At 43.3% G+C, this 26,641-nt stretch overlaps 1 pseudogene; it reads right to left on the bottom strand.

The window, feature by feature from the left end:
- Nucleotides 1-13,882: 13,882 nt before the first annotated feature.
- LOC149449603 (uncharacterized) lies at nucleotides 13,883-14,601 on the bottom strand (annotated as a pseudogene).
- Between the last annotated feature and the right edge of the window lie 12,040 nt (nucleotides 14,602-26,641).

Here is a 26,641-nt window from a genome sequence, read left to right as displayed (position 1 = left end):
TGCACATCGCACCACATTTTGCGGAACGCTTTCGGGGTGTTGTTAACTTAACATACACATTTGCAGTGGTTTGCATGAATAGGGTGTGATTCTGATGCGGTGCAAAGTTCGCACAGAAAATGCTGCGAATTCGACTCCACATCGGTGTGAACCAGGGCTTAAAGTCGCTTAAATCCCCTCTTTCCCATTCCGATGCTCGGTTTGAACTTCAGCAAGTCATCTTTGCCACGTCTAGAGGCATAAATACAGAGTTGCTGTCATGTGATTGGCTGATTAGCAAATTTTGTTACCAAGCAATTGAACATGTGTACCTAATACAGTGGCCGGTGAGTGTATATGTACACTCAGCAACCACATTATTAAGTAAACTCTGCTAGTACTGGTTTGGACTCCCTTTTGCCTTCAGAACTGCCTTAATTCATCTTGCAAGGTGTTGGAAACATTCCTCAGAGATTTTGGTCTATGTTGACATCAGTTACTGTTGCCTTTCTATCATCTCAAACCAGTTTGCCCATTCTCCTCTGATCTTTTCATCCACTCAACTGCCACTAACTGGATATTTTCTTGTTTTTGGACCATTGTCTGTAAACCCTAGAGATGGTTGCGTGAAAATCCTAGTAGATCAGCAGGTTCTGAAATACTGAGAGCAGCTCGTCTGGCAACAACAACCATGTCACGTTCAAAGTCACTTAAATCCCCTTTCTTCCCCATTCTGATGCTCGGTTTGAACATCAACAAGTGCCTAAATGCATTGAGTTGCTGCCATATGATTGGCTGATTAGCAATTTGTGTTAACCCGCAATTGAACACGTGTACCTAATAAAGTGGCCGGTGAGTATATATCATTTCATGTTTACTTCTGCCACATAGCTAAATGGTTTGTGTAATGCCTTGGCATAATTAAATTGTAAATTCCATTATGTATGTAATTGTAAATTGTATGGCATAGTTAAAACCATTAAGTTCTGATATAACCTATTCCTGAGAGAAAGTGGACTTTTTAGACAAGCAAAAAAGTCCATACAACCTGTCAAATAGTAAGAGCCATGATTTACGATAACTTGCTAGTTATATTTTTGCATGTTTTATTTGTTTCCTGAATTTATAAAAACAGGTTATAAAATATTCACTCTCCATCAGGGATCTATCCATCTGTTTCTGTTGTCAAGTGTTTCATTTTTCTAATCCACGTGGGATCAGCAATTTCATAGTGATGTTGGAGGTTTTCCATTTGGCAGAGGCTATGGCTCTTTGCATTTATACAGATCTGGTTGCAGTAGTATGAGCTGAGTGTTCCAACCTGACCACAGACATTGAACTATTCAGAAATCCCAAAGCTGATATCTGAGCTTGGCACTAGTTAGTGTGGACTTGAATTGATTTAAACTCTAGGTTAATATAACATTACAGTAAATTGGTGCTACAGTTGTGGTCTTTCTTCTGCCAAAGACATGAATAATATTGTGAGATTTTATGTCTATTATAAAACTCAGTACTAGTTATACATTGTTATCAATAATAAAGTCTTCCAGCTCACACGAAAAACATGGTCTTTGGTATGATCTCATAAACTGGATAACATTTTCTCTTTTGTGCCAAAGGAGAATGGGAATGTTCTGGCAGCCATGATGTAGCCCATGTCCACAGCTTTTCTTCTAAGGGTGGGGTATAAATTATATTTTGTGAAATTTAGACTCACAAAGGGGGGGGGGGAGAAATTCTCTGCACACACAAGCAGCAGTCCTTGTTATTATTTTTATAGTTTTTATATAGTTTTAGAAATATTTTGTTTTTTCGAGCATCACTTTCTCTGCACAAGGTGTAACTTTACAGATGTTCCTATTATAGTTATTATACACAAACCGATACCTAATCATGTGTAAGGCCTCAGGCACACGGGCATACAAAATGCCACTGCTAAGGGCATCTGGCGCTTTCTTTTGTTTGTTATATTCATGAACGCAGCTGCATCTTATTTAAGGTGCCCATGCATATGCTAGTGTTTATGTGTATATTTGCACACAGCATTCAGGGGATAAAAAAAATGCTGCAACCCTGCATTTGAAGTATGGGTTATCAGTGATACGTGTGTAAAAGCATCTAAGCGTGTTTATTTGCATACATTTATTCCAATGGCCAGAATAAATTAATATTCTGGTCAGTAGAGTGCGCTTACACTGATCACATATATGCTCCTACATACACAACATTAGAGGAATTTTTTCTGCCTATTTCTGGCAGAAAAAAAATCCAGTATATTTGGAGCGTTACTGTGTGCACAAGGCCTTAGATTGTAACAAAGATTTATAGGATGTGAGAGTATATGTTTTAGGAGGATGCTTTTTTAGCCCTTCAAAAATCATGATTTAAAGTGTATTTAAAGCGAAAACCTTTTAATACTACTATGTTAAAACTAATGTGTATAATATATTGTTTTAATTATTTCTGCAGCTGCTGTAAATATCCCAGTAATTGTACATCAATAATAGAGAAAATAATTCTACCAAGCAGAGCTAAAATTTGCTACTTATTTAAAAACTATTAATAAATCATAATTCATAACCAATAATATGAAATGTGTAAACATAAACTATAAAATGAATACAAAAAGCAAAGTGATTGTGTGCAATATAAATGGACTTTTCTGAATAAAAACACACTACACTGTTAGATATCTGTTATTTTGTGAAAAGCTTCCATCGTTCTCCTTTGATTTTCTTGTCACTGTGGTCAAAAACAGATGTAAGAAGATGAATCAAGAGGCAGAGCTAGCCTTTCCACAAGAACTACATTTTTGCATATTTGCATTCTCTACCAGCTAAGTTTAGTACAGTGAGGGAACCATCTTCATTCAAGCTTACATGCCTGGTGGGTGAATCCCTCCAACATTCGCTATCCCATCTATATGCTTCTTTGATAGCTCTGAATGCACCACAAGAGCTCCCCTTCCTACAGTGTTTGGAGTGCAATTTAAACATGACTTTCTCTCAAAAACAGAAGGAAACAATCTTGCTGTTCGCACACAAGACCTCATTGGCCAGCATATAGCGCGAGGAAGGATACAAACTCCTCACAAGATGGTACAGGACTCCAGAAGTACTTCATCGCATGTTCCCCAGGGTCCCAAATAACTGTTTGCAGTGCTTGATTTCTGAGGGGTCTTTACTCCATATTTTCTGGGAGTGCCCTAAACTAGCCATGGGCCAACTCGGGGGGAGTTGGGGGATCTGGGTCGCGGTCAATATTCAAACCTACAGAAAGTTCGACTGCGGACTGAGTATGTGGTAAGATACTGCTCAGCTACTAAAATACCACATGAGTTTTATTATTTTAGTCATATGGTATTTTAGTACTGAAACATTCTATATGGGCTTCCCCGCTGACAGCCGAATGTCAAAAGAATTGTCAGCATTGCCGACAATTAAAAATTAAAAAAAAAATCTGGTATGGATTTTAAGGGAAACTCCCATGCCAAAATTTTTTTTAAAAAATGGAGTGGGGGTCCCACCCCAAATCCATACCAGACAATTATCCAAGCATGCAGGTCAGGAAAGAGGGGGGCGGGTGAGTGAGCACCCCCCCTCCTGAACCATACCAGGTCACATGCCCTTAACATGGGGGAGTGCTTTAGGGCAGAGGGGGCTCCCTCCCCGAAGCACCTTGTCCCCATATTGATGGGAACAAGGGCCTCTTTCCCCCAACCATGGCCAGTGGTTGTGGGGGGTCTGCGGGTATAGAGCTTATCAGAATCTGGAAGCCCCCTTTAACAAAGGGCCCCCCAGATCCCACCCCCCCCAATGAGAATGAGTATGCAGTACATGGTACCGCTACCATTCACAAAAAAATGTGCAGTGTAAAAATGACAGTAGACCGTCTTTGACAAGTCCTTTAATAAAAACCAAAATAGAAAAATGTCCCTTGAAGTAGATTCAACGTCAATCATGATGCCTGCCGCCACTGCCAACCCGGAAAAAAAACGCTCCACTCTCAGTGCTGGCTCCCAGCCGTCTGACAGTTCTTAAATGCTGTGAGGACGTCACAAGGGGTGGGGTTACCCCACCCCATTATGATATTATCATGTGCTGTGATTGGCCAAAGCATTGTACCTGAGCTGTGGTTAGGTGCATTGCTTTGGCCAATCACAATGCACTGTGAGGGGCAGCGGGCAAACAGCCTGCCAAACGCCCTTACCGTTCGTGTGTTCAGCGAACACACGAACGGCCACTGTTCAAGTCGAACATAAAGCCCATCACTACCCTAAACTAAGGGATTTCTGAACCATGGTGGAGAGAATGATAAAAAGAATAACAGGAGTGTCGCTTGGAGGAAATCCTGTGGCCGTTCTATTACATGATACACCACTTTCAACCAAACAATGCAAACATTCCTTTATTGAAACATCTCCTTAATGGAACAAAAGCCTCCATTCCAGCTCTATGGAAAAGTACGGTGCCTCCCAATAAAACACACTGACTTGCTCAAATTAATGAGATGGAAAACTAGACCATGATCCTAAGGGAGCAAGAAGACAAGTACTGGAAAATTTAGACAACTTACTTCTTTTATCAGACTATACTAGCTTCCCAATCATGGGTTGGAGTGAGATTTCGTGACAATCTGCTGAATCCTTAGAGAGAAGTTTCTTCTCCTACCCACCATCTTACCCCTTCTTTTTCTGCTGCCCCCCTCTTTTTTTTTTCTTTCTCTTCCCCCAAATTTCATCTCCCCCTCTCTCCACTCTTTTTTATTTATCCCCCCCTCACCCCACTTTTTCTTTTTCTACTGGGGTTTAGTGTTTTTTTCTCCTTATATTGGGGGAAAAATCTAAAACTGTAGGAGGAAACGATATATCCTAGTGCTGTGTACAAGAAGCCCTGCTGCATATACATATTGTCTACATTAGAACTCATTGCTTTTACTGTATATATATATTTGCCTTTATGTTTTTGCATACAATATCTGTTATATTTCACGCTGCTACATCTGTGCTGAAAAGATATGATATGCCACTTCTTCTAAATAAAGGATTAAAAAAACAAAACAGGTGTAAGTTTGACCAAACTAACGATTAGAATATTGAACGTGGGCCCTCAACACAAAATATATCAAGTGGAATTCTGCTAGTGGATGGCCATCTTTAAAAGGCTATATTGAGACAATGGCTACTTCTTAACCCCCCCCCCCCCAAAATTGGAGAATTTTCAGACCATCTTTCAAGTAGCATTTAATGCCAACAGAAAAAACCCTGAAGAATAAAACCCTTCATTTTTCAAATCTTTCAGACTTCATACTTACCAGGCCCCAACTAATAGAAATAATGTCAGATTTTCAGTTGACATCATAGTATGCTATGGAGAGGTTACAGGTTACTCTGGAAGGATTAGATGTCCTTTTATTGGTGCAGGAGTAAAGACAGAGTAAGCCCAAGACATAATGAATGCTGGGAAGTGTATAGTCTACTACTCCACATGGGGTGTTAAGAGGGTGATGGCTTCAAGAGAGAATAAATTCAGTTCCTCTAATCTTTCCTCAAAGCTGAGCTCTTCCATGCCTCTTATCAGTTTGGTTGCCCTTCTCTGTACTTTCTCTATGCATGAAGGTAAAAAACCTTCTGTGTGCAGCAGTGCCCCCAGCCCTCTCAATACTTACCTGAGCCCATCGTGATCCACTGATGTGCACAACAGCCTCGGTTGACCTGGATCTCTGCCTCCTCATTGGCTGATACAGCAAGCAGGAGCCTTTGGCTCCCACTGCTGTCAATCACAGACAGTCTGCCAATGACGAGACAGAGGGGGTGGGGCCAAGCCACAGCTCCATGTGTAAATGAACACATGGAGCAGCAGGTGCCCCCATAGCAAGCTGCTTGCTATGGGGGCACCCGACAGTAACGAAGAGCCAGGAGAGTCTGCGGGGGACCCAAGAAGAGGATGATTCAGGTTGCTCTGTGCAAAACCACTGCACACAGCAGGTAAGTATAGACATGTTTGTTATTTAAATAATAAAAAAAAAATGAACCTTTAGAATAAGTTTAACTTTAGTTAAATAAATTTGAAAAAGGTAGCACAAGGGACATTATTTACTCTCAATGCGAAGTGTCCCTTGTGCTTGTTGCTGATCTCTTAGTTAAAATCCGAATTCCTTTGTCAACCCCAAATTTTAGGATATAACGTTGAAGTATTTGTACATACAGGAAAGACAGAAAAGTACAGCACTCTATTAATCAAGTATATGGAAAATGTATTAGCAAGGATATAATCTTATTATTGTAGGCCACAAGGGTCAATGTCCCTAACAGACTTCATTCTTACATTTTGTAAAACAATAAACATTGCAAAGTTGTATAGTTGAGGTAGATTACACCCGACGATTCAACTAGGCGAGTTTCTTCATGTGATTGGGCCCTAGATCTCAGTTTCTTGCTGCACTTAGATGCGTTTCTTCTGTTTAAATGAATGACTGAAGATTATCTACCAACTGAAGTCTAACCTGGATATTAATTATAATGGAACAGTTGAAAGTTGCAAGCCATGGTACACATTAGTGTGTTTAGTGTATATTTGTACAACTGTGCATTTAACTATTCCACTGGAGATAGCTTTAGGATAAAATATATCCAGATAAAGCCTTAGCAGGATGTATTACAGTCAATCTGATAATTTACCTAATAATATAAACCTCTGCTTGTACAAAGATACAATCTTTAATATCCGCTAATAGACATATTACTCAGATCTGTAGCACAGCCTGTCTTTTGTCAATAACCTGCTCTTCAGTGACTGGGCTGTTCTGCTGTATCAATTCCTATTAGATTTCATTTGGCAGGATTTTATCTAATGAAAATCTTCACATTAGGTACACTTGCAATAGCCAGAAACGTCATAAGCAGCCCAACATATAATAAAATAACAGTAAGATAAAGTGATTTATATCAACCCAATAAATGAAAGCATTTTCAGAATAAATAAATAAATGGGTTGAATGAAATGTCAAAACATCGAGTAACCCTGTTCTCATCTCACAATAGGCAAAGAAATACATGCTATGAAGCTGTCCATACAGTGGTTAAAGTTTGTCTGGTTCCTGAAGAACTGGAAGAAATTTGCTTAGTGGGTGGCCTTGTCACCCCCAACACCCCACCCCTCCTTCCCAATCAACATCTTTTGAATGCAAAAAATTGAAGGAGATGAGCAGCCAATCAGTTGCAGCTGCTGTTAGGGTATTCTGACGGCCACTTCTGGCAGCTGCCAAAACACAGTAGCCTAGGGCAGAGATTTGTCCATCTATGATGTATAGCATATATGGTTGAATCTATCAGATTTAAAAATCCAGTAGTGTATGGCCACATGGTCAAATTTACCAAAACTATGTAATATGAAGATAAACTATACAATCCAATCATTTTCTATTCAATTACACAGGCCTTGTACAGTCAGATTGTAAAGTTTTAGTTAGCTTTAGATTTCCCATCATATTCCATTTTTGGGGCTAATAGTCAAGGGATTGACAAACAATGCATTTTCTAATCAGGTAGGACAGGGGGAGGGCCCTGCATTTTATGTAATTTTAAGGGTAACATTGGAGAAACACCAAATCTTGAAAATTCATGCTTCAGAGATGCCTTAGCCCTGGTTCCCTTTGACAGTGCCAAATCGCATGACAAGTTACACCCTATTGTCTGCAATGGAACCATTCAAATCGGTGTGACTCCGACTCCTTTGGAGTCGCACTGATTTTGATAACATGTCCTGCACTATTTTCAGCGATTTCAGGTGCAACTTCCATACATCTGTGCATGAAGTTTCACAGATGTCAGGCAACTGGCATTGACCTGCGGCTTCAAAATCATGATTTTTAAAGTCGCAGGTCAACATGAACCAGTGCTTAAAGCGAGCAAAATCCTCTCTTGTATTAAAAGAGGTATAGATTCCAGAGAGAGAGAGAGAGAGAGAGATCATATTACCCTTGTACAAATCATTAGTAAGGCCTCATCTGGAATATGCAGCTCAGTTTTGGTCACCAATTCAGAAAAAGAACATTGAGGAACTGGAGAAAATACAGAGAAGGGCAACCAAACTGATAAGAGGCATGGAGGAGCTCAGCTATGAGGAAAGATTAGAGGAACTGAATTTATTCTCTATTGAGAAGAGTAGATTAAGGGGGGATATAATCACCATGTATAAATACATCAGTGGTTCATATAGTGAACTCGGTGTAGAGTTATTCACTCTGAGGTCATCACAGAGGACAAGGGGGCACTCCTTATGTCTGGAGGAAAAGAAATTTAATCTTCAAAACATGAAAAGGTTTCTTTTCAGTAAAAGCTGGGAAAATGTGGAATAGACTCCCTCAAGAGTTGATTCTGGCCATCTCCGTGGATTGCTTTAAAAAAGGCCTGGATGCTTTCCTAGATACACAGAATATAACTGGATACTAACGTTTATAGGCAAAGTTGATCCAGGGAATATCTGATTGCCTCTCGGGGGATCAGGAAGGAATTTTTTTCCCTTGCAGGAGATAATTGGATTATGCTTTGCTGTGTTTTTTTGCCTTCATCTAGATCAACTGTGGGTGTAGGATTATAACTTTTTTTTTTTTAATGGTTGAACTGAATGGACTTTTGTCTTTTTTCAGTTGTGTTTATAGATGCCTGTCACGGTCCACCCCCTCCCCCCTTGCCTGCTGTCCCTCTGCTCCCTCTCCCTTTGATCCACCCCTCCCTCCCCCCTTGCAGATTCCTCTTGTCCTACACAGCCTACATCAAAAGCTGTGCAGGACGGGAGGAAATGCCCCCTGTGGTGCGGGTAGCACCTCCCGGGCCCCCCCACCAGGAATCCCCAGCGCAGACCGTCAAGGTGTCTCCACGCGTCCCCCCAGCGGGTGTAGCATGGGCACGAGGCTTCCTGTGCTCTACGCCCGCCGGAGACAAAGGTCGCGTTCCCGAAAGTGCGGCCAGAGTCAGGGGGAGTGCCTCGTTGCACCGGCAATGCGACGCTGGGCCAGCCATTGCTGAGGCAACCAGGAAGCGTCCTGCGCCGGCTTGGGACCCAGTTGTGTGTGCTCGTTCCCCGCTCAGGACAGGGTGCTGTGTGGGGTCTGAGCTGAGGCCAGACCCCACAGCCAAGACCCTGCCGAGCCTCTACAAGCCTGCTGTGTCCCTGACAAGGCTGTGTTGGTCCCCTGCATGAGAGAGAGAACAGCTGTTGGGAGGCCTGAGCTGAGGTCAGACCCCACAGCCAAGACCCCGCTGAGTCCCCGTGAGCCTGCTGTTGTCCCTGGAAAGCTGAACCCTGTCTGCTGACCGCTTTGTCCCTGGAAAGCTGTTTGAGGTCTGAGCTGAGGTTAGACCCCACAGCCAAGACCCCGCTTGTGTCCCCTTGAGCCTGCTGTTATCTCTGGAAAGCTGTGTGAGGTCTGAGCTGAGGTCAGACCCCACAGCCAAGACCCCGCTGAGTCCCCGTGAGCCTGCTGTTTTCCCTGGAAAGCTGTGTGAGGTCTGAGCTGAGGTCAGACCCCACAGCCAAGACCCCGCTGAGTCCCCGTGAGCCTACTGTTGTCCCTGGAAAGTTGTGTGAGTTCAGACCCCACAGCCAAGACCCCGCTGAGTCCCCGTGAGCCTGCTGTTGTCCCTGAAAAGCTGAACCCTGTCTGCTGACTGCTTTGTCCCTGGAAAGCTGTGTGAGGTCTGAGCTGAGGTCAGACCCCACAGCCAAGACCCCGTTGAGTCCCCGTGAGCCTGCTGTTGTCCCTGGAAAGCTGAGCCGCACGAGGATCCCTGTCTGCTAACTGCTTTGTCCCTGGAAAGCTGTCCCTGTGTCAGGAATGGATTCACCACTGATGGTGGGACTCACCTGCCGTGTGGGCTGCAGTACCAGGGCTGGCCAGCGGGTGCTCTCAGCAACCAGAAGCTCACTCTTGCAGTCAGCCATCCGCTGAAGCTGATTGCAGGAGGTGTATTTAAGCAGGACTAGGCCTGTGATCAGTGCCTTGGTGTATTGTTTCCCATGAGCCCCCTGTACCGTGTATCCTGTGTTCCTGTTATGCTGACTATCTGATTTGTTGCCGACCCTGCCTGATCCTGACCTCTGCTGACTTCTCCTGCTTGATCCCTGGCTTGCCTGACCATCCTTCTGCCTGATCCTCTGTACCGCGCTGCCCGTGAGTTACTCAACCCGGCTTGTGACCCTGACTATTCTCTGCCTGCTCCTCCGGTACCTCGCTGCCCGCACATTGCTGACCTGGCCTGCCTGACTACGCCTGACGCTACCCAAACGATCCATCCATCCATCCTGCACGGATCTATCCCTGTTACCAGGTCTGCCAGCCTCTTCACGTCAGGCTTTCCCACGGTACATACCCTCGGCGGACCCCTCTATCACAGTTGGATGCACTCAGGGGCCGCAAACCTGGTCTCAGTCCTGCGCCAAGTCCATCCCCACCATCAGGGGCTCTGGTGAAAAGGGAGACTGGGGCTTTGACTCTGCGCCCTGGGGAATCCCGTTCTGTGGGTACTAGAGATCCCGCCGGGCGGTGCTTGACAGTACTTAACGGCCTGCCTGACCATTCCACCTCTCCAGCCCTGACTATGCCAGTGTTCCTGAAGCCTGCTACTTCCCTGTGTCAGTCCACACATCTCTGGTCATACCCGGATCCCTAACACCCTGTCTGCTGACCGTGTTGTCCCTGGAAAGCTGTCCCTGTCTGCTGACCGCTTTGTCCCTGGAAAGCTGAGCCCCGCAAGGATCTCTGTCTGCTGACCGGTTTGTCCCTGGAAAGCTACCCTGTCTGCTGATCAAATGTCCCTGGAAGCCGCCTGCTGCTGAGTGTCTGCAAACCGCCTACCGTGAGTGCCCAGATTACCCTTGCCTGAACTGCCCCTATTGTTTGCCCAGATTACCCTTGCCTGAACTGCCCCTATTGTGTGCCCAGATTACCCTTGCCTGAACTGCCCCTATTGTGTGCTTAGATTACCCTTTCCTGAACTGCCCCTATTGTGTGCCCAGACTACCCTTGCCTGAACTGTCCCTATTGTGTGCCCAGATTACCCTTGCCTGAACTGCCCCTATTGTGTGCCCAGATTACCCTTGCCTGAACTGCCCCTATTGTGTGCCCAGACTACCCTTGCCTGAACTGCCCCTATTGTGTGCCCAGATTACCCTTGCCTGAACTGCCCCTATTGTGTGCCCAGATTACTGCTACCTGAACTGCCCCATTGAGTGCCCAGATCAGTGCTGCCTGAACTGCTCCTATTATGTGCCGGGATTCATACTTGCTTGAATGGCCTATTACGTGTCTGGAGTATCGTAGCTACCTGGACTGCCCCCGAGTGCTCGGGCCATCGCTACCTAGATTGCCCTATCGTGGGCCGGATTACAATTATTTTGGGCTCCTCCCCTCTCTTCCCCTTTTTTGGTACCTGGACACTACATTCCTACCGATTGAGTGCCTTCCATAGTTCAATAAAGCTTTGTGTGTTTACCATCTTCTTTGTGTGCTCTGTCCTGCCTACGCTTCCGTCACAATGCCAATATTCCCTCCCAGTCTAAGTCTTGGAGAGCAGCTTTCAGCCTTGAAAAATTATCTCTCTTAAAGTTGAGCATTTTATTTTTCCTGTATGTGCTTGCTGTTTACAGCTAACAATAAATTAAATCACGTTATGGTCACTGCTACCCAGATGTTCTTTTATATGGACATTCGTAATAAGCTCTGCATGGTTTGAGATTACCAGGTCCAGCAGAGCATCATTCCTAGTTGGGACCTATATGAACTGTACCATAAAATTGTCCTGTAGTAGGTTTATAAATTTTTGCCCTTTAACTATTCTTGCAGTACCATTACTCCAGTCAATTTCCGGGTAGTTAAAATTCCTGCTTATTATCACTGTCCCAGCCCTTGCACCCTTAACACAGCCAATATAGCCTTTGACAAATAATGCTCGTGAGTGTCGGAGTGCACGTCCAAAACCTGTTCTGGAGGAAAGGGAGCTTTCCTTCCCTAAAATGAGTTGCTTGCATGAATGCCACATCAGAATGTTTAATTTCAGATCAAGTAGCAGCATACGTCGTTTCTCGGGGACATTGAGTCCTTTTACATTACCAGATGTAAGATACAGAGTATCCATAGTAACACGGTGGGGAAAGGAAGGGAGGGTAGAAAAGAGAGAAGCGATCGAGACTAAAGGGAAGGGAAGAGAAGGGGAACAAGAAGAGGGGGGCGGGAGGAAAAAAGGAAGGAAAAAGAAAAGGAGTAAGAAAAGAAAGATAGGGGGAAGGAGGTGAGAAAAAGAAAGATGGAGAAGAAATGAAAAAAAAGGGGGGGTGTCAAGGGACTATCCCTGAAGACCCACTATTTTGGATCTAACAAGAAGTTTTGGAGAGCACTCACTATAGTATAACACAAAATGCGTGAGGGGGGAAGAGGAAGGATACAGCCAAGGAGTAGAGCCCTAAGCACTCCAGCAATAGTACATGAAATACAAGGTAATAACTATATATAGTGCAGCAATAAGTCAAGTTAGTAGGTATACAGTAGAGCAACAAGCTGTTCGGGGGAGGATTTCAGTACTCCTGCAGTTGATGGTTTTACTACAGCCCGTAAGTACCCACGCCGAGGTAGTGACAGTACTTCTACAGGTCCATCTGGTCATGGCAGACCCGGCATGTTGCCAAGGGTCCCCCATACCCAGATAGAGCTCCCCCAATGGGGGGGGACTATTCAAATAGATGTGCTAGGGGTAGATCAAGATTGCATTTAAGCGCACGAGCCGAAAGGGTGCCTCAAAAAGGGTATAATAAAACGATGCCTGTACAACAGTAATTCAAAGATGAAACCTAAAAGTAACTGGGTATAACGAGAACCATTAAATGGCATACATAGCTGAGGATCGTGAGTAAAGGAGCACATGTTAACCTGGGATCAAGTCTGGATAAACGAGGTCCTGAAAACAGATATGTGCTGATTAGAAATAAGAAAAAATTGAGCAGCTAAGCCCTCTAGGTAGCTGGTAACAGTGGTACAATCAGAGGGTATACAGTCCTGAAAACAGTCATTGGCTGCTTCTATGGAGGGAAAGAAAAAATTGAGGAGCTAAGCCCTCCAGGTGTCCGTGTAAATGTAAAAGAAAACAAAAAAAGGGCGCTCTGGCCTAGTGTTACCATAAAAAAATATTATTTAATGAAATGATAAAAAGTAGGTATCATACTCACAATGGACATGTAAAACACAGGCACATCACAATAAACACCGGTGTTTAATCCATATAGGATCCACAACAATGGAACCCTGAATAACCAACTGGCTAACGCGTTTCGAGGACTCAGCCTCTTCCTCAGAGCTCTATGGATTGAACACCGCTGTTTATTGTTACATAGTTACATAGTTTGGCTGAAAAAAGACAAAAGTCCTCCCAGTTCAGCCATAGAAACTTGTGATGTGCCTGTGTTTTATATGTCCATTGTGAGAATGATACCTACTTTTTATCATTTCATTAAATTTTTTTTACGATAATACACTAGGCCAGTGCACCCTCTTTTTGTTTTCTTTTGCATTCAGTGACTTTGGACTACCCCGGTCCATTGAGGGCAGCAAGGAGTGCATATTCTAGGATATTTATATTGTCACCCTAGCCTCTGCTGAGTCCATCCCCAGCACAGGAGTATAGAATTTGCTGTGTCCATGTAAATGTCACAGTGTCTCTGAGAGAACAGCAGCTAGACTATCGGGCAGGAGGAGGTATCACTCGTGCTTATCAGAAAGCTTGCAGCACCATCTGTGAGGGGTGTCAGGATTCTTGGCCCAAACACAAGGGAATAATATGGGAGCCACATCTACTTCTAGGAGGACGAGGAGGGAGACCCATGTATGTAGAGGCAGCCCATCTGGAGGATCAAGGGAGCGACTGCAGCCAGTTTGGGACTGGGATGATTTCTGTCAGGAACATGAACAGATCCGGTAGATCATCTGGATGTTGAAGGATGAAGGAGATGAACCCTTATGGACTGTGAGGGATAGGGGAAATCCCTGTGGTATGTGCAATTCCGATGCTGTAGTTTGTCCAGCAAGGGACAGAGCAGAGTCTGGTGTTGCAGGGTGGCTCTGGAAAGGTCTGGGAGTATTTTCACAGAGGCCCCATCAAAGTCAACCTCCCCGGCTTCCCATGCTTTACATAGGATGAGTTCTTTGTGGGAATAGCAATGGAGGCAGCAGATAATATCTCTGTCTGTTAGGGTCAGCGGAGCGGGAGCTGAGTACTCTGTGCACTTTACTGAACTTCAGTTGCAAAGCTGGGGTAGAGTCCAGGAGTCTGTGGAAAATTGCCAGGACCGTGTCCTGAAGGGCTTCCTTGCCAGTAGCCTCTAGGAGACCACGGAGCCTCAGGTTATTACAGCGGCTCCAGTCCTCATGGTCCTCCAGGTGTAGTTGCAGGGCTGTCATGTAGGTCCCCTGAGAAGCCTGTGTTGCCTCTAATTGAGTGATACGGCTCTCTAGGAATGTGACTGAGGACTCTCCGGTGGCAACCTGGTCCGCAAACTGCTGCACTTCTGTGCGGACTGAGTGTATGTCATGGCGATGTGCTACTTCTAGTCTGAGAAACAGTGCCTCCATGTTGACAGTAATTATAGCACTAGACTCCTGTGTAAATATAAATTGGTGACCTGTAAAAACTTTTAAAGCTTCGCCTATTGATATTAAAAATGTATGTACTTTGTCGCCATTGCACAGGCATGCTCAGTTTTAAAGCATGTCATGTTTGGTATCTATTTACTCAATATAACATCATCTTTTATATTTTATCAAACAATTGGGCAATATATTGTGGTTTTGTGCATTAAAATTCTAAAAAGTGTATTTTTCCCAAAAGATTTGCGTTTGAAAAATTGCTGCGCAAATACTGTGTGATGTAAAAAATTCAACACCCAATGTTTTATTCTCTAGGGCCTCTGCTTTAAAAAATATATAAGGTTTGGGGGTTCAATGTCATTTTCTAGCAAAAAAAACCCATTTTTTTCATGTGAACAAAAAGTGTCAGAAAAGACTTGGTCTTCAAGAGTGGGTGATGTGTGGCATAAGCTTCTAATGTTGGCCCTGAGATGCCAGGATAGTAGAAGCAACCCCCAAAATCACCCCTTTTTGGAAAGTAGGCACTCCAAGGTATTTGCTAAGAGGCATGGTGAGTACTTTGCAGATCTCATTTGTTGCCACGTGTTTTTGGAACACAAGGAAAGAAAACAAAAATGTACTTTTTGTTTTTCAAAACCCTGTGACAAAAATGATATCTGTAAAATACTCACCATGCCTCTTATCAAATTCCTTTGGGTGCCACTTTCCGAAAAGGGGTCATGGGGGGGGGGGGGTGTTTGTACTAGCCTGGCATTTTAGAGCCTCTGAAATTGTGATAAGTAGTAGGAAAGTGATATGAGGAAATATGCCCTTTGAAAGCCTGGAAGTGGTCATTGATTTTTGGGGGCCTGTATATAGCTAGGCTGCCAAAAAAGTCTCTCACATGTGGTATACCCATATTCAGGAGAAGTAGAAGAATGTGTTTTGTGGTGTTATTTCACATATGCATGAGCAACATATTGTTTAAGTGACAACTTTGTGTAAAAAAATAAAATGTTTCATGGATTCAACATGCCTCTCTGCAAAATCCTTGGGGCATCTACTTTCCAAAAAGGGGTCATTTGGGGGGGGAGTTGTACTGCCCTGACATTTTAGCACAAGTACAAACTTTAACTTCCAATATACAGTTAGGTCTATATATATTTGGACACAGGCACAATTTTAGATTTTTTTTACCAAAACATATTCAAGCGATAGTTATATAATTGATATAGGCTGAAAGTGCACACTCTCAAGTTTAATTTGAGGGTATGTACAAGTACATCCAAATTGGATTATTCCAAATGAATAAAATCATATATAAAATGTTCATTTTTAATATTTTGTTGAGAATCCTTTACTGGGGATGACTGCCTGAAGTCTGGACCCATGGACATTACCAAAGACTGGGTTTCCTCCTTTCAGATGCTTTGCCAGGCTCTAATTGCAGATATCTTCAGTTGTATTTTGTGGGTCTTCCTGCCTTAAGTATTGCCTTCAGCAAGTGAAATGCATGCTCAATTGGGTTGAGATCAGGTGATTGACTTGGCCATTTCAGAATATTCCACTTCTTTTCCTTCAAAAGCTTCTGGGTTGCTTTTGCAGTGTGTTTTGGATCGTTGTTCATCTGTACTGTAACGCACCGTCCAATCAAATTTGCTGCATTTGGCTGAATCTGGGCTGACAGTATATCTCTAAACACTGCAGAATTCATCCAGCTGCTTCTGTCTTCTGTCACATTATCAATAAACACCAATGACACAGTGCCACTGGAAGCCTTGCATGCCCATGCCATCACACTGCCTCCACCATGTTTTACAGATGACGTTGTGTGCTTTGGATCATGAGCTGTTCCAAGCCTTCTCCACACTTTTTTCTTCCTGTCATTCTGGTACAGATTAATCTTAGTTTCATCTGTTCAAAGAATGCTTTTCCAGAACTGGTCTGGCTTTTTTAGATGTTTTTTGGCAAAGTCTAATTTGGCTTTTCTATTCTTCAGGCTTATGAATGGTTTGCACCTTGTGGTGAACCCTCTGTATTTGCTCTCATGAAGTCTTCTCTTGATTGTAGACTTTCACAATGATACTCCCACCTCCTGGAGAGTGTCCTTCACTTGTCTGGATGTTGGGAATGGGGTTTTCTTTACCATAGAGAGGATCCTGTGATCATCCAGCACTGTTGTCTTCCATGGATGTTCATGCCTTTTTATGTTGCTGAGCTCACCAGTGCATTCTTCTTTCTTCAGAATGTACCAAACTGTTGATTTGGCCACTCCTAATGTTGCTGCGATCTCTCTGATGGATTTGTTTAGTTGTTGAAGCCTTACAATGGCCTATTTCACTTGCATGGACAGCTCCTTTGAAAGCATGATGTAGGTTCACAGCAATAGATTCCATATGCAAATACCACACTTAGAATCAACTCCAGACCTTTTACCTCCTTAATTGATGAAGAAATAATGGAGTAGCCCACACCTGGCCATGAAACAGCTTTTGACGCAATTGTCCAATTACTTTTGGTCCCTTGAAAAAGGAGGGATGGCTACTCTTAAGAGCTGTAATTTAGATGTACATACCCTCAAATTAAACCTGAGAGTGTGCACTATCGGCCCTTATCCATTATAGAATGATAGCTTGAATATGTTTTGGTCAATACCTGAAAAAAACTAAAATTGTGCCTGTGTCCAAATATATATGGACCTAACTGTATATACCATAGCTTGTAGACACTATAACTTTCACAAAAACCAATTAATATACATGTATTGGGATTTGTTTACCAAAGACATGTAGCAAAATACATTTTGGTCTAAATTTATGACTAACTTTGAGTTTACTGAATATTTTTTATAACCAAAAGTGAAAAATATAATTTATTTTCAAATTGTCAGTCTTTTTTTGTTTATAGCGTAAAAAGTAAACACCGCATACGTGATCAAATACCACCAAAAGAAAACTCTATTTGTGTGAAAATAAGTGCATAAATTCAGTTTGGGTACAGCATTGCATGACCACACAATTAACAGTTGAAATAGCGCAGTGCTGAACATCACAAAATGGCCTGGTCATGAAGGGGGGGGGTAAATCTTCCGGAGGGCAAGTGGTTAAAGCGATTCTAAAATTTTTTTAGAAAATAACAAACATGTCTTTACTCTCCTACTGTGTGCAGTAGTTTTGCACAGAGCAGCCTGGATCCTCCTCTTCTTAGGTCCCCTGCAGGCTCTCCTGGCCCCTCCTTCCTGCAGCTTGCTATGGGGGCCCGCCCTGCTCCGTGTGTCCATTCACACATGGAGCCCCCCCCTCCTCCTTGGCTGACTGGCTGTGATTGACAGCAGTGGGAGCCAATGGCTCCCGCTTGCTGTCTCAGCCAATGAGGAGGCAATGACCAGGATAGAAGAGGATATTGTGCACATCGCTGGATCGCGATGAGGCACAGGTAAGTATTGAAGGGGCTGGGGGCACTGCTGCACACAGGTTTTTTACCTTCATGCATAGAATGCATGAAGGTAAAAAACCTTGAGCATTTACAACCACTTTAACCGCTTCCCACCCAGCCACTGTAGATAAACAGCCAGATGGGACAAGTACTGATTTGGGAGGACATGCCCTTATGTCTTCCCACTTCTGGGGCTTACGTGAGTGGTGTGATCCTGTGATGGCTGTGTCCCGTGGATGCGCATGTTCAGCCCTGAGCAGCTCATGCCCAGGTTCACGTGGTTGGTTGGGGATGAAAACCATTGGCTCAATTGCTTAGTTTAACCAACCCTCTTACACTACTGAGGGCCAACTGTGCTTATGTTGTCAGCAGTGGTATCTTGGGCACAGCTCTTCCGCTGTGCTTTGTCCAGTACTGTGCTTTGGCACTCTGAAAGTCTCTTCCCTCACCACTGCAAGCATAGAAGGATTGTGCATTATCTGTCAATTTTAATTAAAGCGGAGTTTCAGGTGAATAAAAAAACTAAATAAGTCAGCAGCTACAAAAACTGTAACTGGTGACTTTTAAAATACAGACACTTACCTGTCCCTCAGTCCAGCGGTGTCCTCACCACGGCTGGTTTCCCTGGCCATCTCCTCTCCCTGCCACTGGCATCTTCAGCATGGGCACCTGGCTGTAACAACTTGCGGCTTCGTAGCCTGGTACCCACTGCACATGCGCGAGTAGCGCTGTGCTTTGTGAATGGTCCTGGAAGACTACAGGGAGGGGGAGGACAAATTCCGCTTCCGATTGCCTTAGGTGATCGCACCAGAAGAGGGAGAAGGTACCTGTCACATTCGGGGATCGTGGAACAAAGCCTTAAAGCAGAACTTCCCCTTTTGGGTGGAACTCCACTTTAAATAACTCTTACAAAATAATCCACCTTTAAAACAAGATTCAATTCACATAGCCTGATATAGTGCCATCTTCAGCGTACAGCACCACTTATCCAAACTTGCTCTTATGCATTTAGACCACTGGGCCCCTGACGATGACCAATTACCTCTGAGGAAGTTGTGAGGATGTAAAGTATAAAGCAGAGACAGGCATTGCACATACTCGAACCTGGTAGTGACGCTTCAGCGGGTGATGGCCCAGGGTGGTGTAAAGAGTTATCAGATAGTCCCATGGAGGCAAATGAGTGAGAGTTTCGGTTGAGCCATCTCTCCTGTGCACTGATCTTAGTGCCCTTTATTTGTGTGTTTTTAATATTGTTTTAATAAAGAAGTCTGATGGCTCCTGTTTGTGTTTCTTGGCCTCTGAGCGACCATTTATGAGAAACATAAGTATGTCCAACCTATCTTATCTATTCAGGATTCCTGAGGAGTGGAGAGTACCTTTGGGATCATCACCTCTGCCTGAAGGACTGGATGTACTGGACATAGAGCATGTATGTAAAAAGATTTGTATATGCGTACAGGGAATAATGAAATTGGATTGAGAAGATTCTAGAAAAAGAATAGCCTTGAATTACATTTCTAATTATATTTATGAACTTTGTAAATCCACCCACTGGACTGGCTTATTTTTATTATTTTACATATTTCTATTTATGTTGTACTTAAACTGGAACTAAACTGTATCTGAGTACCACAAACTGAAAACTCTATTTCTTTTTTTATATTCAAAGCAAACTCATCTATCCATCCATGTCTCCATGCTTTATTTTTTAAGAATTAACTCTGAGCCCTGGTTTACATATACAGTTGCAAGAAAAAGTATGTGAACCCCTTGGGATTACGTGGAGTTTTGCATGAATTGGGCATAAAATGTGCTCTGAACGTCATCTAAGTCACAACAATAGAAGAACACAGTCTGCTGAACATAATACTACACAAACATTAGATGTTGCCATGGTTTAATTGCACATAACATGTAAACATTCACAGTGCAGGGAGGAAAAAGTATGTGAGGCCCTAGCTTAATGACTTCTCCCAGAGCTAATTGGAGCCAGGAGTGAGCCAACCTTGACTCCAATCAGTGTGATGATATTGGATGTGTTGCTGACAGCTATCCTGCCCTTAAAAAACACACACCTGTTTTGTGTTTACTGGTTTCAAGAAGCACTGTCTGATGTGAACCATGCCTCACAGAAAAGAGCTCTCAGAAGACCTACAATCAAGAATTGTTGACTTGCATGAAGCTGGAAAGGGTTACAAAAGTATCTCCAAAAGCCTTGATGTTCATGTGTCCACGGTACGATAGACTGTCTACAAATGGAGAAAGTTTAGCACTGTTGCTACTTTCCCTAGGCATGGTCGTCCTGTACAAATTACTGCAAGAGCACAGCGCAGAATGCATGAGGTAAAGAAGAATCCCAGAGTGTCAGCTAAAGACCTAAAGAAATCTCTGGCACATGCTAACATTTTTGTTGACACATCTACAATAAGGAAAACATTAAACAAGAATGGAGTACATGGGAGGACACCACGGAGGAAGCCATTGCTGTCCAAAAAGAAGATTGCAGCACATTTGAAGTTTGCAAAAGAGCACCTGGATGTTCCACAGCACTACTGGCAAAATATACTGTGGACAGATGAAACCAAGATTGAGTTGTTTGGGAAGAACACACAACACTATGTGTGGAGAAAAAAAGGCACAGCACACCAACATCAAAACCTCATCCCCACTGTAAAACATGGCGGAGGGAGCATCATGGTTTGGGGCTGCTTTGCTGCTTCAGGGCCTGGACGGATTGTTGTCATTGATGGGAAAATGAATTCCAGCGTTTATCAAGACATTTTGCAGGAAAACATACGACCATCTGTCCGCCAACTGAAGCTCCGCAGAGGATGGGTGATGCAACAGGACAATGACCCAAAGCATACAAGTAATTCAACAAAACAATGGCTGCAACAGCACAGAATACGCCTTCTGGAGTGGCCCAGTCAGAGTCCTGACCTCAACCCGATTGAAATGCTGTGGCATGACCTTAAGAGAGCGATTCACACCAGACACCCCAAGACTATTGCTACACTGAAACAGTTTTGTGAAGAGGAGTGGTCCAAAATTACTCCAGATCGTTGTGCAGGTCTGATCTGCAACTACTTGAAACGTTCGGTTGAGGTTATTGCTGCCAAAGGAGGGTCAACCAGTTATTAAGTCCATAGGTTCACATCCGTTTTCCTCCCTGCACTGTGAATTTTTATATGTTATGTGCAATTAAACCATGGCAACATCTAATGTTTGTGTAGTATTATGTTCAGCAGACTGTGTTCTTCTATTGTTGTGACTTAGATGACGTTCAGAGCACATTTTATGCCCAATTCATGCAAAACTCCACGTAATCCCAAGGGGTTCACATACTTTTTCTTGCAACTGTAGGAGGTGGTATCAAAAAGTTTTGAGACTAGCTCTGTTTACAGAAAAGTACTTTATTTATCTATGTTTACACACTCTCACCTTCAAAATAAACACAGAAAAGTGGCGGCAGAAAAAGACCGAGTGGTCCATCGAGTCTGGTTTTTTTTGTGAGTTTTTTTGTTTTCTTTTTTGGAGGGGGGGTTTGTTAACTTTTTTGTCTGAGTATAGACGTGTCTCATATGCAACAAAGTGCCAGTACTAGTGCCGCACTACCTTTTGGTGAACTGTCAAGCACCAGCGGCCTAGTATATCCTGTTCTTTTTTATACCAGCACTATGGTATCACTTGGTGTCCCATAAGTGCAGAACAAGCTTGTGCGGTGGCAAGCACAAGTAGTGTTCCGCAGCCACCAAGAATTTGCACACAGGCCCGTAGAGCCCATAGTATCCTTTCGGATGTGCTTGCAAATCCTGATTGGCAGCCCACAGATTCTGCAGCACCCGTACTTCCCCCATTCACTGTCCAACCTGGAATTCAGGTGGAAACAGCAAATTTAACTCCCCTTGATTTTATGGAGCTGTTTTTCAGATTTGTAGAATTTGATTGTGGGCCAAATTCAAACCTTGCCAGACCATTTGCATGGAAACCTATTACGGTTTCCGAATTTAAAACTTTTTTAGGCCTAACCCTCAACATGAGCATTACAAAAAAGAATGAGTTGCGGTCGTATTGGTCCACAGACCTGATTCATCATATGCCCATGTTCTCTATTGCCATGACCAGGCAAAGATATGAGACAATATTGCACTTCATGCATTTCAGTGATAACACACTCTGTCATCCTCGGGGTGACCCTGCACATGACCGGCTCTACAAAATTTGGCCCCTTATAAACCACCTCACTGAAAAATTTGCAGATGTGTATACGCCCCAGCAAAATATCTGTGTGGATGAGTCCCTCGTTCACTTAACTGGCCACCTTGCATTCAAACAGTACATCCCCAGCAAGCGTGGCACATATGGGGTCAAATTGTATAAGCTCTGTGAGAGGGCCACAGGCTTTACGAACAAATTTAGGGTTTGTGAGGGAAGAGACAGTGAAGTAGAGCCCCCCAACTGCTCAGACTACATGGGGAGCAGTGGCAAGATAGCTTGGGACTTGGTGTTGTCTTTGTTCCATAAGGGGTACCACTTATACGTGGATAATCTCTATACAAACATGCCACTATTTAGACATTTGGACAATCTTGGAATTGGCTTATGTGGCACCGTGCGACCTAATCGCCGGGGCTTCCCCGACAGCTTGCAAATACCCGACTTAAAAAATGGGAGAAAGCCTGGTTGAGGAATGATGAATTGCTTGCAGTGAAGTGGAAAGACAAATGGGATGTTTTCGGCCTGCCTTCCATTCATGCTGACGTGACAGTGCAAATAAACATGGTATCTGACATTGTTGAGAAACCCCTCTGTGTCCATGACTATAACCTTAACATGGGAGGGGTGGACTTCAACGACCTAGTTTCCCAGAAAGCTTGACACTGGTATAAAAAGGTGTCTATTTCAATTGGCTATATATAACGCTTTTGTAATTTACAAAGCAACTGGATGAAGTGGATCCTTCCTGAAATTCAAGGAAGAGATCATCACGGCCCTTTTGTATCCAGAAGCTGCTGTGGCCCAATCCTCAAATCCACATACTTTTTCTGGCAGAGATTTCTTCTCTTTTTGTATGCAGCCCTCAGGGCCACAGGCTTTACGAGCAAATTTAGGGTTTGTGAGGGAAGAGACCTCAGGCTGCATACAAAGAAAAGAACATAGCATATACACCCAACAAGGACCAGTGACATACTGGTATATCACTGGACTTTGAGTGGTTTTACCAGGATGATGCCTGCAGCTGAAGGCATCAACCTGGTATCGTTTTTTTCAGCCAGCAATGGACGTTCATGTAAAAGCAATCCTAGTAGCTAATTAGCTGCAGGATTGCTTTAACAAGCAGTGGGACAAGATGCCCCCCTTCCCCCGCTGCCTTCCATGGCCTTCTCGGGCAGTCCCGTGCCTTCGGGGGAACCTGAGAATGCAGCCGGTGTTTCTGCCAGCTGACCATAGAGCTGATTGGAGACCAGAATGGTGCCAATCATCTCTATAGTCTAAGAAATTGCAAGCTACAAGCATTTCATCACTTCAGTTTCACAGGATATAAACAGCGTCATTTGTAAATTGGGAAAGCATCAGATCACACCGCTCCATTTCCGCCACCTTCCTCTGCCAATCCCTCCACTGGCTTCCGATTGCGTAACGGATCAAATTCAAAATCCTAACACTGACGTACAAAGCTGTCCACCATACTGCCCCGAACTACATCACTGATCTAATATCCAAGTACCGCCCAGCACGCACACTCCGCTCCTCACAAGACCTCCTTCTCTCTAGTTCCCTGGTCTCCTCCTCGCATGCCCGCCTCCAGGACTTCTCCAGGGTGTCACCCATCCTCTGGAACTCCCTGCCCCAACCCATCAGATTATCACCTACTCTCCTCTCCTTTAGGCGCACCCTGAAAACCCAACTCTTCAGGGAAGCCTACCCCACCCCCTGCTAACTTGCCGACCTCCTCCACTCTTCCTACCACTCCATCCCCCACAGCTATCTCCTCCTGTGCCACCATCCCCTCCCTCCTAGATTGTAAGCTCAAAAGAGCAGGGCCCTCGATCCCCTCATGTTTTGCATTGTATTGGTATTGTTCTGTCACATATTCTGTCCCCCTTTGTAATGTACAGAGCTGAGCGAACCATTGGCGCTTTATAAATACTGTATAATAATAATCTTGGTGAGATTAGATAATGTAAGGGCAGAGGAGATATCTAGAGTCTGATAGACCCCAGAAAAAGAATATATGACAATGCACATTGATCAAAAAAAAAAAAAATGAAAGGGACAGTATAAAAATAATTTGAAAAAATAAAACTTGGAAAAAAAAAAGCACCCTCGCCCCCCCCCCCCCCACGTGTGCTCGTGACCCTGTGTCGGTATGTAAACAGAGGTTGCACCATCCATGTGAGGTATCTCCACGAACGTCAGATCAAGGGCAGTAATTCTAGCACTAGAATCTAAAATGGTATCTTGTAGAGGCTTTTAAATCGTTACCTATGGATATTAAAAATGTATGCAGTTTGTCACCATTGCATGGGGCATGCGCAGTTTTAAAGCATATCATGTTTGGTATCTATTTACTCAGCATACCATCTTCTTTTATATTTTACCAAATAATTGGCCAATATATTGTATTTTTGTGCATTAAAAGTAAAAAAAAGTATTTTTTTTTCAAAAAATTTGATTTGACAAATCACTGAGCGAGTACTATGTGACATAAATAATTGCAGCACCCACCATTTTATTCACCAGGGTGTCTGCTTTAAAAATATATATATATATATATATATATATATATAATGTTTCAGAGTTCAAGGTAATTTCCTAGCAAAAAATACTGATTTTTTTTCATGTGAACCAAAAGTGTCAGAAAAGTTCTGGTCTTCAGGTGGTTAGAAGAGTGAGTGATGTGTGGCATAAACTTCTAATGCTGGGCATAAAATGCCCCCACCCCCCAAAATGACCCCTTTTTAGAAAGTAGACACCCCAAACTATTTGCTGAGGCATATTGAGTCAATAGAAGAATTTATTATATTACTGTACAAACGTTTTTATTTATTAAGGAATAGGCTGCAAAAACAGCATTACGTATAATATACAACAGAAACAAGGCACATCTGTAATATTCATTCCAATATGGTACAATCATGTAAGGCATAAAAGTAAAGTACATGAGTAAGGTAGGCAGAGCAATAAGGCTACCAACAGAAACTATCAATTAAATCATGAATATTCATTGGTCAGATAGTATATGTCTGAGTTTTCCAAACATCTCAATTTCTGTCAAATAAATGCATCCTATCCAGTAACGTATAATGAATATGTTCCATGAGCATCACCGCATCAACTCTTCATAGAACTGAGGCTAATGGTACCGTGGCGATTTCCAAAGAAGGGCAATGGCCCATAGGGTTTAAACAGATGGTGTGAATTAGCCTCATAGTCTCATTCCGTATTCCCGAGATATGGGCTCCCAGCAGGCAAGTCTGCATAGAGAAATGCACGGGGGCATCTGCCTTAGCAGAGGCAACTTCAGAGATTTTGTACCATACCAATGAAAGGTTTGGACAGGCCCAAAATATATACACAAGGGTACCAGCAAGGCCACAACCCCGGAAACAAAGGTGGGACGTCCCTGGAAACATGATGTGTAGTCTAGAGGGGTATAATACCAATGGGTTAATACTTTAAGGGCCGTCTCAAGGACATAAAGAGATCTAGACCTCTTTCGTATGTTATCCACCATGGAATCCCGGTCCTCTTCAGAATAGGTGACACCACTATCAGCCTCCCATTTCAGTCTATACAAGGGGGGGTGAGGGAAAGATAGTTACCAAAAAAAGGCGATACAAATCTGAGATAAGACCCCTACCCCTAGGAGAGTCACGGCTGATATGTTCAAAAAATTTAATTGGGGATGAAGGTATCAAACCAAAATGTGAATTGAAAAAAATGTCTTATTTGCAGATAACGATAGTATCCGCAAAGTGGGATATCCAAAAGTGTGCGTAACGTCTCAAAAGTGATAAAAGACCCCCATTTTTGAAAATCAGATAATCTGATAAAGGATCGATTGTACCACCAGCGGAATGCCTGCGGAGACGAAAATGTCGCAATGAAATTCGGGTCTCCAAAAAATTATGAACCCGGTGAAACAGAGGTGACAAGATCTAATTTAAATTTATAATGGGACAAAAGTATCAGTGAGTGGGCAACAATTGAATTATGGGTCAACAACGAGCAAGGGGGAATTTTCGTCCATAATAGACCCGGTAGATAGAACAGGCGTATAGATTGAGATTGAAATCTGATCCAAGGGACATGGGAGTAAATAGTCGCCCATTGCGATAGTTGTGAAAAGCAGGCTGAGAGGAAATAAAACCAAAATTTGGGGAGTCCAAGGCCACCCGCCCGTTGCGACTAATATAGGGCGGATGAAGTAAAACGAGGACGTTTATTACGACAAATACAATTATTAATCATCTGTTGAAAACGATCAAGGAATGTTTTTTTCGAGACCGAGATTGGGAGTGCTCGGAATAAGTAAAGTAATTTTGGCAAAACATTAATTTTCATCGCCGTGCCCAAAAATGAGATAGGGTATCCATGCCAGATCTTT

Source organism: Staurois parvus, unplaced genomic scaffold (assembly GCF_062004578.1).
Source record: "Staurois parvus isolate SC_StPar_1 unplaced genomic scaffold, SC_StPar_1.0 ptg000610l, whole genome shotgun sequence".
Taxonomy (NCBI): domain Eukaryota; kingdom Metazoa; phylum Chordata; class Amphibia; order Anura; family Ranidae; genus Staurois; species Staurois parvus.
This window is presented reverse-complemented; position numbering and strand designations above follow the sequence as displayed.